This window comes from Crocuta crocuta, unplaced genomic scaffold, assembly GCF_008692635.1.
Source record: "Crocuta crocuta isolate KB4526 unplaced genomic scaffold, BGI_CrCroc_1.0 scaffold9, whole genome shotgun sequence".
Lineage (NCBI taxonomy): Eukaryota > Metazoa > Chordata > Mammalia > Carnivora > Hyaenidae > Crocuta > Crocuta crocuta.
Genome location: NW_027551567.1, coordinates 9,855,270 through 9,871,055, shown reverse-complemented (window position 1 = coordinate 9,871,055; position 15,786 = coordinate 9,855,270). Strand labels below are relative to the sequence as shown.

At 36.5% G+C, this 15,786-nt stretch overlaps 1 long non-coding RNA gene across 1 annotated transcript; it reads right to left on the bottom strand.

Annotated features, from left to right (window-relative positions):
* Window positions 1–33: 33 nt before the first annotated feature.
* Window positions 34–14,538, bottom strand: LOC144220193 (uncharacterized). Its single transcript, XR_013331655.1, has 3 exons — window positions 14,433–14,538; window positions 12,792–12,963; window positions 34–428 (listed from the first exon to the last, which is right to left on the bottom strand). It is a non-coding gene; the product is annotated as an uncharacterized LOC144220193 (long non-coding RNA).
* Between the last annotated feature and the right edge of the window lie 1,248 nt (window positions 14,539–15,786).

Genomic DNA, 15,786 nt, shown 5'->3' with positions numbered 1-15,786 from the left:
CCAGCGAGTCCAGCTCCAGGGAATTTTGGCCAACCTTTGGGATGTGGATGAGCTTCCCCCAAAGTGACTGGTTCACCTCTTGGCACACCCCATCCCCCAGCCACATGAAGACGTTTTCATCATGGATAGAACCGGGGTCAGGGCGGTAGCCTGGGGGACTTGCCAGATCGTCACCAATGACAATGACCTCAGCTGTGATCTCTCTGACAGCAAAGATGTCTTTAACAGTATGTGGAACACCAAAACACCACCTTTATGACCTGGAGGTTGACAGTATCCTCATGCTGGAGTCCAGAAGAAGCAGCAGCTTAACCCAGATGAACCAGGTGGTGAGTCACCCTGAGCTCTTTGGCTCTCTTTCAGGTTACTGTTCATAAACCCCGTCCCCTCTGCCCTGGACTTGGATGTGAAACTTGTCTCCATAAACCCTTTGGAGTAAGAAAAAAAAAAAAAAAAAGAGTTAGCTATTTCTCTTATCTACATAACATTTTATAGATAAAGAAACTGAGGCTGTAAGAGAGACCATCAGAGGTTATTGATGCTAAATGACCAGGCTGAGCTCAAACCCAGATCTGATTGACCCCAAATCCACACACTCAACACTATGCTGCTGCTTTTTTTTTTTTTATGTTTATTTATTCATGAGAGAGCACAAGCAGGGGAGGGGCAGAGAAAGGGGGACAGAGGATCCAAAGTGGGCTCTACGCTGACAGCAGCAAGCTCCATGTGAACTCAGGAACTGTGAGATCATGACCTGAGCAGAAGTCGGATGCTCAATCTACTGAGTCACCCAGGTGCTCCATATGTTGCTGCTTCTTGTGCAGCAAAGGGCATTTTTGTGGGACTGCAGTGAAACATTCATTTATCTAATTCCAAGCTTGCCCTGTGCAGGTTCTAATGTATTCCTGGGATCCTGGTGTGAGAAGGGGGTGCTCTGGGTAGCAGAAATATGTGACCTGACCAGTAAGCCCAGGATTAATGAATTGACATTGTGCCTAATACACAAGAAGTTTTTGCTTTACTTTTTGTCTTTTGTATCACTCAATCCTGAGTACTCTGGGAGCATGGGCAAAATTCAGTTCCTGACCCCAGCAAGTTGCTGCACGGACCTTAGCTGTGGTGACCGTAACAAGGAATCTCCACATTATACATTGCCCTTATACTGACCTGCTCAGTTTTTCTACCTCATCCCTCTCGACCTGTCTCATGCACCACGAAATTCTTCTGACAAGGCCCCAATTTATTTTTCTCTATCAGTCATTATATGACCTTAATGTGGGTCAGTGTTAATATTCTTCTTGACACGGACATAATTTCCCATCACAGCTGTTTTCACTCCAAGGAAGAGTTTTAAATGTGGTCCTGATTCCAGATTTTTCAGAATTTACAATTTTTTAATAGCATTCATAGGAAACCAAGACTCATTTCTGGGTGTGGGAAAGTGGAAATAAGGATAGACCTCTATGGAAATCCTCCAACTGTTGGGGAGGAAGTACTGGTATTGAGTCAGTGAGATTTATTTGCTTTATTCCAAGTTTGTGAGAATATTGGGAATTCTTATCTATTATTGGTGGCATCACGATAACCAGTTTTCTGGTGCACTCAAGTTCAGGCCTCTGCTGGGAGGTGTTGGTAAAAGGAATACAGAGGGCCTCACCCAGGGGAGAAGCTTCTCTGTCAGATCATCCCAACATCTGGGACAGGCCTTGGACTTCCCCTGAGGCTCAGAGAAGCATGACTATTTGGATAAAACTGGTCTTGGTACCTTTTTTCAGAGAAGGTTTTCTGTCTTATTTTTGGAGCAGGGAGGCAATCTTTTCTAGTTGTTCACAGCCAGTGGTAGACACGTATGTGAAAATAAACACAATCTGTGGAGTAAATGAGGAAAAAAATGCTCCCCCAATCTATTATAAAAGGTAATTATATGTAGTTATGCCTCAATCTAAAGGAATTCAAAATCCAATACTTTTTGCAGATGAATGGGGAAATTCACTTTATAAAGTTAATTATTCACAGGGAGATTCCTTTAAAGGCTGGACACTGACTTATCTGAAGTAACACAGAAAAAAACATACATAAGCACAACTTCTGATACATCTTCTTCCTCCTGCCCTTTATCTATCTTCTAGCCACATGACATGGTTTCTTGTTCCTAAATCCGCCATGCCAGTTCATGCCTCTGTGCCTTTGCACAGGCTGATCCCTTCACCTGGAAAGTTCTTTCACACATCCCACCTGTTGAATTCTACTTGGATTTCTAGGCCCTTTCCAAAAATTAACACTCACGTTGCACTTTTATTCATTAGAATTGATCTTTCTTTCATGTCTTTCTACATTTTCTGTATTCATTGTGAACACATTTTCTACTTTCTAATGATAAGCTCTGAGTAAAAGGACCAAGGTTAGACGCCATGTACTTCTCACTGCTATGTGCCTAATAACTTGTCCTGCCTAGAATGTTTTCACATTTTTCCCCCTAGGTACCACTTATAGCAGAAGGGTATATGCCATCAGACTGCTTTAAGATGGAATTTCTTTGAAGCTGTGATTTCTCTTAAAAATTCATGTGAATTTCACATTCAGATCTATCATGTAGAATTGCTAGTTTTAATATAAAAATGTTTAAATAGAATCCTGTGTAAAATTTAGACTCCAGAAACCACCCCACAGTTTATGCTTTACCCAGTTAGACTCTCTAGCACATGGCCCTTGGGATACACATTTCTCAGTTGAAAAGAGTATTAAGTAGAAGCTTTAAAATGTTTATTGAATTGAATTAAGCAAGTGAAATGTAATGTAAAATGAAACATTTGTTCCAAATGCCAAATAATTCAGCAAATATTGTCAAGACAGAGGTTGCTTGTCATTATTAAGCTTAGAATAACATTTCGGAGAATTATTTAAAATAGCATAAGCTACCCAAAATGCACCATACTTACACTTGCTAATGCTCCCCACCAACTCCCCCAGTTCTCATGTTCGACGTGTGAAGTGATTATATTAACCTGCTTGCAGCTAGTTGCTCTGAAAACCTGCAAATACAGAGCCCCACAAAAAGCAACTGCCCCCCTAATCCTTTTTGGTAGATATTTTAGCCTATGAGCTTCTGGATCCATGTTTCTTTTCATGCTTATGTTAGAATCAAAGCTGAAAAAACTTTAGAAATAAGTGAGACCTAGTATTAATATCTTATCTGCCTGCTGAGGAAGTATAATTCAGTTTTAAAGGACATGCCTAAAAGAGATTTCTAAAATGACCTGGGAGAATACCAGATTACCTTAGGAAATAATTGCTAAATCTGAACATACAGTATAAATAAATAAAACATCCCTAACCCTTACCTTCTGCTGAAATAGATACTCATGCTCAGCATTTGAAGAAATCATTTCTTAAACAACATTCCTATGGCCTAAGATATGCTAAATGCCTCCCAAAGTAAATATTTTTGTGATAACATAATAATAATGAAATGCAGTGTAATATAAAATTCTCTGACTCTGTTGGGAAACGTGTTCGTGCAAAAACCAGACGCTCCTCATCATAATCTGCAACTATAGTCAACCTGATCATGGCAACGGGCATTTTTAACTGAACAAGGTTACCTGAACACAGATGTGACCTGCTCCCTTTGCATTCTTTACATATCTCAGCAAGATCCTTATTAATAACTGCTGAAGGGAGAAGGGAAGTAGACCAGCACAAACAGCTGCACTATGAAATTTTCTATCTCTGTAGTAGTTCCTCCCCCGACTGCTCTTAAATTCCTCTTCTAATCTAGCATGATGTACGTGGGTCAGATGTGGAACGAGTGCCTTTACATTTTCCTCTTCTTGAGTGTTTGTTTGTAGTTTTCCTTCCTTGCCTGCTTACAAAACCAGCAGAGATGTGATCTTCCTTACTCTGGCTTTAACAGCGTAATGGAATGACTGACGTCCATTGCTCCTTCCTTAATGCTTATCAGGCTGCCCTGTTCCTTGCATCAGGCAGGGCTCCCTGGAACAGCCATTCTGTCATTTACAGCTTGGCTGTCTTTCTGGTGCTGCTCTTATTCTATTTTCTGTTGCACTTGGCTGAAATTGTATATATGCAGTAAAATCACTGAACTGAGGAAGATCTGCCTGCCTGTTTCTCCCGCAAGGCACACAGCTTCCGCAGGAACAGCTCATCACGGATCCAGTGATATTTCAGTCACACTGTGACTGCACAGGCAGGTTTAATCAGCTTCGCCACACACGTAATTCACAGTGGATCCCTTTTGTTTCACTTATCATCTGAACGAATACACACAGGAAGCTCATTTAACCCCCCCAAATTTGTCATCGGCTGCCATATTAAACATTGATTTTATTTTCCCGTGTCAGGAATGATGAAATCAATATCTAACACGGCAAGTTTATATTTGCTCATACTATTCATTCAGATTCCCTGACAAATTTTAAAACATGTTACATTGCATAAATGTTTATAGGTTTAAATGTCAGTAAAGGTTAAGAGTTAATTGCACATGAAACTGACTGCATTAAATTTTAAAGTGAGAATGGTTATTATTAAGCACATATGGAGGTATTATATTATTTTATTGTTATGATCCTCTAAGTTGCTCAGTAGTTTCTTTGTTCATTATTCATTTGACACATGTTAATACAGCACTTGGTATCTTTCAGAGTGCTTGAAAGTAGAAAGTTAAGCATTGACATATAAAAGTGTTTTCAAACTATAAAACTTTATAGAAATGTTATATCTGAAAGTTCTTTTTGTGTTTCGATTTATTCATTCATTCACAAAATATTAGGCACTCACCGTAGTGAGGGCCCAAGCCCTGTGGTAAGAAGTGTGATGATTAAGAACAACCCCCCCCTACCCTGCCCCTTCAGGAGTCCGGAGTTTATGGGAAAGAAGCAGGCACAAAAGAGAACAAATTTGGTCAAGAAGTCATAGATGAGGTTCTCTCTGGTAGCTTCATGGGTGTCTCCTGCTCCCTAGGCTCCACAGATGAGCAGAGGAGGCAGAAACCAGAGAGAAGAGAAACGTCAACTCTGAAATGGCTTGAGGTATTTAGGAATGTTGAAAAATTATAGCGCCTGGAACAGGTATTAAGAAAAGTGACTGGAGAAATGGAAGAAGGAGCCAAGATGTGAAAGCCTATCTGTGGTGCCTCCACTTTACCCTTTAGTCATGGATCCAGTCATGGGTCCATTACCATAGGGTAATGATACCATACTTCCAAACCATCTCATGGGATTGTGGTGAGAATCAGGTTGAATAATGTATGTAAATCATTTTTTAGACCGTGGAGCATGACACACAGAAGAGGTATTATCATTACCATTATGATTATGATTATCATTTAAAAGCTGAGGTAAACTTTAAGTACTTAGCAACTAGTTATCAGAAACAATCTTCTTTCCTGGAGCACCAGATAGTAATAGCTAATTTACAAACATGTGGTAGAACTGTCTGTATTTATTTATTTATTTATTTTTTATTTTTTTATTTATTTCTAGGAGAGAGACAGAGAGACAGCGTGAGCAGGGGAGGGTCAGAGAGAGAGGGAGTCACAGACTGAAACAGCCTCCAGGCTCTGAGCTGGCAGTCAGCACAGAGCCTGATGCGGGGCTTGAACCCACGAACCGTGAGATCATGACCTAAGCGAAAGTCGGACGCTTAACCGACTAAGCCACCCAGGCGCCCCTGTCTGTATTTAAACATCAATTCTTTGACTGAGAATTGACAAAAATGTCTGTAGCTGAATTGACTGAAAGTAAGTTGAAAATAAACAGCTCAAAGCCTCTGGTGTGAATGGTGCCCCTAGATTTGTGCTGTTCATTACCCATACAACCATATACCAGTGCCTTTGCCAGCAAAGGGGTTTGATAAGAGATTAAAGAGAGAATAGTGGAAAATCAGTATTTGAAGATGTTTGAGCCAGTATTTTCCAGAGTCAAAAGACATATTTACTGACCCAAGAGCACACTCAGAGTACTGAGCATGATAAAGATAAAAATACACACTTCTAGCTCTACCACTAATTGGCTGTGGACACGGGTCATGATACTTCAACTCTAGGTGCTCTGGTTTCCTTATATGTAAGACAAATATTAACAATACTTTCTTCGTTAAGTCTGTTGTGAAGTACAAGTGAATTCATATTTGTGTTTAGCACACTAGCACAGAGCAGGCACTCACAAAGTGTTAGCTATTATTACCAAGGAATGGCAACTAGTTGACAGCCTATTTGTCACTGGCAGCAATACCCTTAAAGTGCTAAAGGGCCAATAACTATCAACTTAGAATTTTATTAAGCTTAGGTAAATTATTAACATTGAGATAAAAAGTCAAGAAATTTTCAGACCCAAACTAAGAATGTGTACGGCCCATAAACCCTCACTAAGGAATTATTAAGGGATATGCTATGCAAAAAAGAAATGAATTCATAAGGCCTGAATTATAAGAAAGAAAATTTACCATAAAAATGGATTAAAATAATTCTGAATTAGCTATTGAATAGACAGCATCTACTATTTTTTGTGGTGAAAAAATTAAAAATGCAAGTCAGATAAAAATAATAGGAGGAGAGGAGTTGTCCAATGACGAGCTAAAGCATGCTAAGATACATATCTGAAATATACCAGGAGTTGAGCCCTGAGAGATGGAGACCCTTAATTCTCTGTGTACAGGTCACAGGCTGTCTCCACAAGCTATGCACACTTGGAACAGACCCAGAGAAGCTTAGCAGAAGATTTCAGAGCTAAACTGTGATCTATAATTGCTGCCCTAAATCTCAGACTGCCTCTGTGGTGGTTCATGCACATAGCCTTTGAAAACCAAATATTAGAGCCACCATCCACAGACTCTGAGACAAAACTTGCCATCGGCTCCTATCTGGGTTGTTTGCCTGCTTTAAAACAAACAAACAAAATCAATACTGTCCAAAGGATTTTAACATGACCTAGTCTCATAATATTCAAAATGTCCAGGATAGGCAGATGTCCTAGAAAATAATTCAATATGTAAAAAAAAACAAGAAAACCAGAATAATTCTTAAAGGGAAATAATAATCAACAGACACTAACCCCAAAAGGACAAAAATGTGGGAATCATCAGAGAAGTTGAAAAGAACTATTGTAGCCACTGTGCACTGTGAAGTAAAGGTGAGCATTTTTGAAATAAATAGGAAAATGTAAATTATCAGCAGAGAAATAGAAACAATAAAAAGATGAAAATTTTAGAACTGAAAAATACAATATCTGCAGTAAAAAAAATTACTAAAGGAGAGAACTGAGAGGAAAAACAAAGGTTTGAAAACACTTAACAAATCCTCATGAAATGTGTGAGACAATATCAAATGGTCCAATTTATTGCCATCAGAGTTACAAAAGGAAAGGAAAAAAAGATGGGTGCAGAAAACATATGTGAAAAAAGAGTGACTGGAAACTTCCCAAATTTGGTGAAAGACATAGATTTACAGATTTAAGAAGGTCAGTGAACTCTAAACCAAATAAAACCACAGAAAACTGCACCCAACCACATCATAATCAAACTGCTGAAAACCAAAGATGAAGAAAAATAATCTTGAAAGGAACCAGGAAAAAAATGACAGATTTATAGAGAAACATTTATAGTTCATTTGGACTATTTGAGTAATCCAAATGAACTACAGATTTTTCATTGAAAAATGCCAAAAAAATACAGCTATCAAATCAGAATTCTATATCCTGTGAAATAGTTTTTATTTATTTACAGAATATTTAAGCCAACAATACTAGGATACACTTTCTTCTCAAGTGCATGTGGAACCGTCACCAAGATAGACCATATCTTTGGCCAAAAATAAATAAATACATAAAAATAACAAATTGAAAAGAATTGAAGTCATACTAAATATGTACTCTTACCATAATGGAATTAAACTAGAAACCACTAATAAGAAAATATGGATAATCTCCAAATATTTGGAAATTTAGAAAAAAAACACTTCTAAATAATACATGGATCAAAGAAGAAATCTCAAAGAAAGTTAGACAATATTTTGAACTGAATTAAAACAAAAATACCATGTCAAATTTTTTGACTGCAACAAAAGTAATACGTACTGAGAAATTTATAGCATTGAATCTTATGTTAGAAAAGAAATTTCAAATCCATGCTCTATACTTTCTCCTGAAGAAACTAAAAAAGGACAAATAGAAAGCAAATATAAGGAAGGGATAATAAAGAGCAGAAATCAGTGATACTGAAAAGAGATAAAACAAAGAAAATAAATCATGCAGTGAAAAGATAGATTTTTGAAAAAAAATGAATGAAATTGACAAACCTTTAATATAAAGATTGCCAGTATAAAAATAAGAAAGAATATATCACTGCAGACCCTGGAGGCATTAAAATGATAATAATGGTTATGACAACAACTTTGTTCCCATAAATTCTATAATTTCAGTGAAGCAGACCAATGGCTCAAAAGGCACAAGGTACTAAAACTTATGCAGGACGAATAAATAACTGGAATAGTACCATATTTTTTGAACAATTGGATTTGTTTTGCAACGTTTCCAACAAAGAAAATTACAGGTCCAAATTGTTTCATTGGAAAATTCTACCAAATATTAAAGAAGAAATTATACCAATTCTACAATTTGTTTCCATAAAATAGAAGAAGATGCAGTTCCCAACACATTTTATGAGGCCAGTGTTATCCCAATACCAAAACCAGACAATTACAAGAACATAAAACTATAGAATGACATCTTTCTTGACCAAGATATAAGAAATCTTCAACAAAGTATTAGCAAATAAGATCCAATGATATATAAAAAGGATGACTCATTATGACATAAAGCTGTTTCAACATCATGAAATCAATCAATGTAATTAACTATATTAGCAAATGATTCATAATAAAAATTCTCACAAAACTAGGAATAAAGGGGAACTTCTTCAACACGGTAAAGAGGATCTACAAAAAACCCTACAGCAACATTATACTTAATGGAATGAGACTGGATGCTTCCTCCCTAAAATCAGGAACAATGCAAGGATGTCTTTTCTCACCAGATTTACTCTTAATATCATCCTGTAAGTTTTAAACAGTTTAATAAAGCAAGAAACATAAAAGACATACAGATTGGAAAGGCAATAATAAAAATCTCTCTATTCAAACATAATAATTGTTTTGTGAAAAATTTCAAGGAATGTACAAAAGAGCGTTTAGAACGAACAAGTGAGTTTAACAATGTCACAGGATGCAAAGTTAATATAGAAAAATCAATTGTATTTCTATATACTAACTAGTGATGAACAATTGAAAATTGAAATTACAGGAAACTGTCCTTTACCAAAAAAATCAAACACTAAGTATAAATCAAACAAAATATACACAGATTCTCTATGCTGAAAACCATAAGCACTAATAAATAAAATTAGAGTAGACCTAAGTAAATAGAAAGAGGTGCCATGTTCATGGAAGATTCAGCATTGTTAAGAAGTTAATGGGGTCTCTGGGTGGCTCAGCTGGTTAAGCATCCGACTTTGGCTCAAGTCATGATCTCACAGTCTGTGAATTCAAGCTCCCTCTTGGCTCTGTGCTGTCAGTTCAGAGCCTGGAGCCTGTTTCAGATTCTGTGCCCTTTCTCTGCCCTTTTCCCACTTGCACGCTGTTTCTCTCTTTCAATAATAAATAAACATTAAAAAAATTTAAAGGAAGTTAATTCTCTCCAAACTGATCTATAGATTTAACAAAATCCTAAACAAAACTCTGACAGGAGTTTTTTAAGATAGAAAAAAAATTTCTAAAATTTATATAAAATGGCAGAGAAACTAGAAAAGCCAAAACAATTTTGTCAAAGAAGAACAAAGTTGGAGGATGCACACTACCTGATTTCATGGTTCCTATAAAGCTTTAATGATCAACACAGTATGATATTGGCAAAAGGATAGACCTGTAGATCCATGAACAGAATCAAGAGGCCAGATATAGACCCACTGAAATATAGTCAATTGATTTTTGGCAACGATACAAAGGCAATTCAACAGAGAAAGAATAGTCATTCAGCCATATGCAAAGAAAAGAATCAGGACATTATACACATCATACAAAAGGTAGCCCCAAGTAGATTATAAACCTAATGTAAAATATGACACTATGAAACTTTCAGAAGAAGTCATAGGAGAAAATCTTTGTGACCTCGAATTGGAGTAAGATATCTTAGATACAACTCCAAGAACATGACTACAAAAGAAAAAAGTCTTTAATCAGACCTCATCAAAACTTAAAAAACTTTTTCTCTCTGAAAGGCAATGTTAAGAAACTGAAAATACAAGCCATCGACTGAAAGAAAATATGCATAAAGTATACATATGACAAATAAGTAGTTGTATCCAGAATACGTAGAAAATCTTAAAACTCAACAAAAAGAAAACAAATAATCCAGTAAAAAATGGGCAAAAGATTTGAGGAGACATTTCACCAAAGAAGATAGATAGGCATCTGAAAAGATACTTTAACATCATTATTCTTTAGGGAATTCAAATTGAAACCACAAGACACCATTATATTTCTATTAAGGTTCTATTTCTAAAACAAAAACAAAAACAAAAACAAAAACCCTAACAATATCAAGTACTAGCAAAGAAAAGGAGAGAGTAGAATTGTCATATATTGGTGGTACGCATGCAAAATGGTGCAGCCACTCTGTAAAATAGCTTGGCAATTTATTATAGAACTACACATAGAAGAGCCATTCAGCCCAGCTATTTTACCTAAGAGAATGGGTATTTTACCTAAGACAACAAAATAAGTTTGATAGCAGTTTAATTCATAATCACCAACAACTGAAAACAGCCCAAATATCTTTCAGTTGAATGGATAGCTATTGATACTATTAATATTATTAATACAGTCAACAAGATGGATGAACCTCAAGTATATTATGCTAAGAGTCAACAAATTTGGTCTCTAGGCCAAATTCAGCTACATTTATTCATTTATGTGTTGTCTTAGGCTGCTTTTGTGTTACTATGGTAGATTTGAATAGTTGCAACAAAGACCATATGGCCTACAAAGCAAAAGATATATACTATCTGGCCCTAATAGAAAACATGTACCAATCCCTGTGCTAAGTGAGGGAACACAGACCCAAAAGGTTACATGTAATACGGTTCCATTTATACAAAATTCTGGAAAAGTCAGAACTATTGGGATGGAGAACAGATCAGTGATTCCCAGGGGTTGGGCTTGGTTACAGGGACTGACTGTAATAAGTCAGCATTTTTGGGTGTGATGGAACTATTCTGTATCTTACTATGGTAGTTGTTACAGAACTGTCTGCATTTGCTAAAGTTAACATAACTGATATAACTGCACATGCAAAAATAAAAGTGAGTTTTCCTGTATGTGAACTAAAACCTAAAATTTTTTTAAAAAGGCAAAAACAAGCGCTGTAAAAATGGCACATATACTAGTCTGGACTTTTTGTAGCAACTGGCTACAAGTTGCAGGAACTCAAATGATTTTTAAACAGCAAAGGAAAGAGATGATTCATTGCTCAGATAGCTGGAAGAGCTACTTTGGTGAATGACAAACCCAGAGGCTGGGCTTCAGGAACCAGAGCTGAGAGATGAGACCCACAGATCACCGTGGCCAGGATTCTTTCTCTCACCTTGCTCACTCTCAATCTCGGGTCTTATATTCTTGGTTTCTCTCTCCTATTGATCTCCTTGTGGCAGGAAACCTGCCCCTTGGCTGTCTCAATTTAGTAACTCAGAGAAGAAGAGAACTTTTTTCCGCTTTAAGTGCCCTCTAAGTGTTTATTTATCAGCTCCAGGGAAAGATGATGACCTTTGTGGCCACAGACTCACACCTTGATCAATCACTGTAGCCAAGAAGGAAAAAGCGCTAGGAGAGCTAACTCCAGCTCTGTGGTCAAAGGACTAGCGTCTGTTTCGAGAAGAATGGGATTGGAAAGCTCTTTGGGCAGGCAAAATCCCATTGCAGGCTTAACTATAAATTAATAAAACTATTAATTAAATTATTATTCAAATTGTTAATAAAATTAACGTGATATTTAGCAAACATCTCTTTTCACAATTGTTTCCTTACACTAGGCAAACTTGGATTTGAAAGGCAAGTCAAAGGCATTAAAAAAAGATTTTGAGGCACTTCACCCATGTAGTCTGTGACTTATAGGACTGGTAGCCTATCTTAATTAAGTGTGAAAATATTTATTTCCGGTCCCAGTGGATTTCACTGAAGTATTGATATTTCAAAAAAATGATAAAAGGGAAATAACCTAATGCTGTTTGTGTAGCCCAAATGAAAAGACCTTAATATGTAAATCAAGCCCTATAGGATCACCTTTATAATTAAGCTTTATTCTCTGAAGTACCAATCTTTAAACATTTTGGAATTCTTTTTAAAAAATCAAATCTAGATAGCCTCTCTTGTTAGACGATAAAAGATGTTTAATTTTAAAGATTTTCTCAGGAAGCCATTATTCATGATGATTGAACTCAGTTTACTAATTTTCCTGCCCGTGTCAGTGAATTAGAACCAGTATTCTCTTTAAATAGAAGGTAGATATTCAAAAGTGTTCATTTTTCTATTTTCTTGCAGTGAATGTTATAAAGAAATCATGAAACAAAGTATAAATCCTCTTCCAAAGCAAGACACATACGCTTCATTATCTTATTTTTCTCTTTCCCATTCTACAATATTATTGCCAGGGCTCCAACCTGAAGGGGTAGCTCGCACGGAGTAGACCACATACACACTGAACGCAAGTGTCTAAATTACCAACCTTATCAGGAGGGAAAGAAAAACAAAAGCTGGCTTCCATTTGCCCAGCCTTCTGGCTCATCGACCAAGAAACACAGGCTTGGCTGCTCATTTGCGGTCTTGCATTGATGACTTCTTCCCAGGAGGGAACCACAAAGAGAATCATTCGCCCTCAAACTCTCATACTTTCTAGCCTGGGGAAGCAAAAGCAGATGAAGAAATTGGAATATGACTTGCCTGAGAGCAACTCTGAATGATTTCAGAGAGGATTTATGTCATGTACTCTCAAGTTTTTAAACCTAATTTAATAAGTATACATCTTCTTTGCAAAATAACACTGTGCATATCAGAACCATTTTTATCTTTTCCAACTGGAAATGGAAACAAAGTTTCCCGTTACTGGCAAATCCTGTCAGTATTGCAGCAGCTGCGAAGAAGTTAATCCATCCTATTTTTTTTTTTCTGTGCAATGAAGTTATATTATCACGTATTTTCAATTTCTCTACTAGTCTATTTTAAAACTACAAGTTTAAATGATGTAGAATATTTAAAGTTAAAGCTGAAAACTTTAAAAAATGTTATTAGGAAAAGTCATTTTGCATTCACAGTAAGCAATGCCAAAACAATGATCATGTTTAATAGGAGTGATTCAAACACTGATTCTAACCCGTATGGCAATTGTGAAGGGCTAGTCAAAATCCTTTCTGTTTTTCAGAATTGAAGATAAAGGCCAATTCTGAGAACAAATGTTATTAAGTACCTCCACATTCTAGTTCAAGGAATAATTAGAGGTGTGTCTAAGTGTTCCATGATTGAGTTTACTAATACAAAACCTCCATTTCAACCTTGGCCTCTGGGATTGAGTGGAGATGAGATGGCCCAGAAGGAAGAGGTAGAGGCTGGGTGGAAGGCAAGTTTGTGAGGGGATGCTGAGGAGGAGGGAGCTCAAGGAGTGGTGTACCTGGGGGCCCACTTAGGGTATTTGACACCAGAAATGACTAATTCTGGCCTCTCTCCTCACTATCACAAAATTATTTCAGTTATCATCACAAACTGAAAGAAGTAATAATAACAGACAGAAAAGAGATAGAAACAGTTAAAAATGCCTTATTGATTTTTGTAAATATAACGATGACAGTGAAAAATAATAAAATATTAATGAAATATTGCAAAAAAGGGAAAAGCAATGGGTAAATATATTTTAATTATAATAATACATTTTTTGAAAAGAGGGAAAAATTTATTCCTTAATGTTGGTCTGGCACAGTAAAGAATAACATTACAGTTTCTGTTTTCAAACCTTAATTTTGTCGAAACAGATCCTCTTCACATACTCATGATTTGCCAGATTTGTTGACCCATCTTCCCTCTTGGTTGGATGAAGAACTACTCTTTGTTGATTTTAATTTCAAGAGCTTTTTTCACATGAAACTATATATATACAAATAGCAGTGAAAGGTCTTAAGCATAAGGATAAGTTCAGCAGAGATTTATAAAAATTCCATTTCACAATGAAGTCCAGCAATTGCAGTACTAAATAAACATGTCATTGTTTCTTTGGGATCTATTCTAGTAGCTTTTAAATGTCCCCAATCAAAAAGATTTCACTTATCTTTACTGGTAAATTCAACAAGAATTTATATCATATTCCTTAAAAACTTACGAAGTTTTCCTTCTGCAAAAATCAGAGACTTTATTTTATCCCTTGCTTTACAGCAAATATCCAGTTCTTGGTCAGAATAATGAGGTGGTTCAATCCCAGCCTTTTTAAAATCTCCCTGAAATGTAAGTTCAACATCTTTTATTATTTCTCCTGACATTCTTTTTTAAAATTTGACTTTTTTCTATGTAAATATCTATATATTTTTTGTTTGTTATTGGGAGAAAAACCTTTTTCTCTACCAGCTTGTGGTCAGGGGTCTGCAAATTAATTGACAATAGACAGATGAACAGGACAAAAATATACTGTGCTCTACAGAGACACCTAGGGATAAAGATTTATGTACCAGCTTAATAAGGGGAGGGGGACTGAGAGCTTCAAAGAGTAGAAAGTTCTGATGAAGGCTGTTTGTACAATGTTTTGGACTATTCCAAAGGACAATTCCAAAGACACTATGCCAAAGGAGAGTTGCCTCTGTGACAGATGATTCTCATAAAGCTCTGCTTTAGTCAGATAAGGGGAATTCAGATAAGATTTCTTTCTCCATCTCTGTAGCTCAGATGTTTTCACTTCAATAACATTTGGGTAGGTCTTTGGTCCTTTCAGTGTTATGTGGCATAACACAGCCTTCTTCAGAATTTCTGTGTGCTGATCTTCAAGCAACAATTTTAAAGCCTACTGTTTCCCTGTACATTGTTCAAGGCTGATTTTGGCTGCTGACAAATATTTTGGGGTCTGATTAGCCTCATCTAAAACTTCACAACCAGAAAAAAGATAACTCAGGGAAGAAAAATTGCATGCAACACAAACACATTTTAAGCTAATCCTCTTGGGCCCACACTTTCTTTTGGATAACATAGTACTTTGAAGATTGAAATGAACTTTTAAACTCCTTTTGACTGTGTAGCTTCATGATGTATATGCCGTTTAGTCTGGAATATCTTTTCACTCTTATACACACATTCTGTTCTGCTTTCCATCAATGAGGTGAGAATTTAATGAATGAATATATTTTTTTTCAAAGCTCCAAAAGAGCCACACATAAAGCACTCGTTCCAAAAGAAGTGAACTCTGTAGAGTTTCAAAGAGTGCTTTACATGAGACATACTTAAGGATGGGGAGTGATTTCTTTGATTGGTACCTGACATCACTGTGAGTATGCACCACAGTTTCGGCTTTGTCATATCATCGACCATGACAGATTGACCATGACGATGCCCATCTGTCACCATTTAGTTGTTTCGGCAACGCTTCTGTGGGCTCAGTAACAGTGTTCCAGAAATAGCAAAGAAGACCAAGAATTATTCCTTTATTTCAAACTTGATCATCTTCAGTATGGATGTATCTGACCACTTCA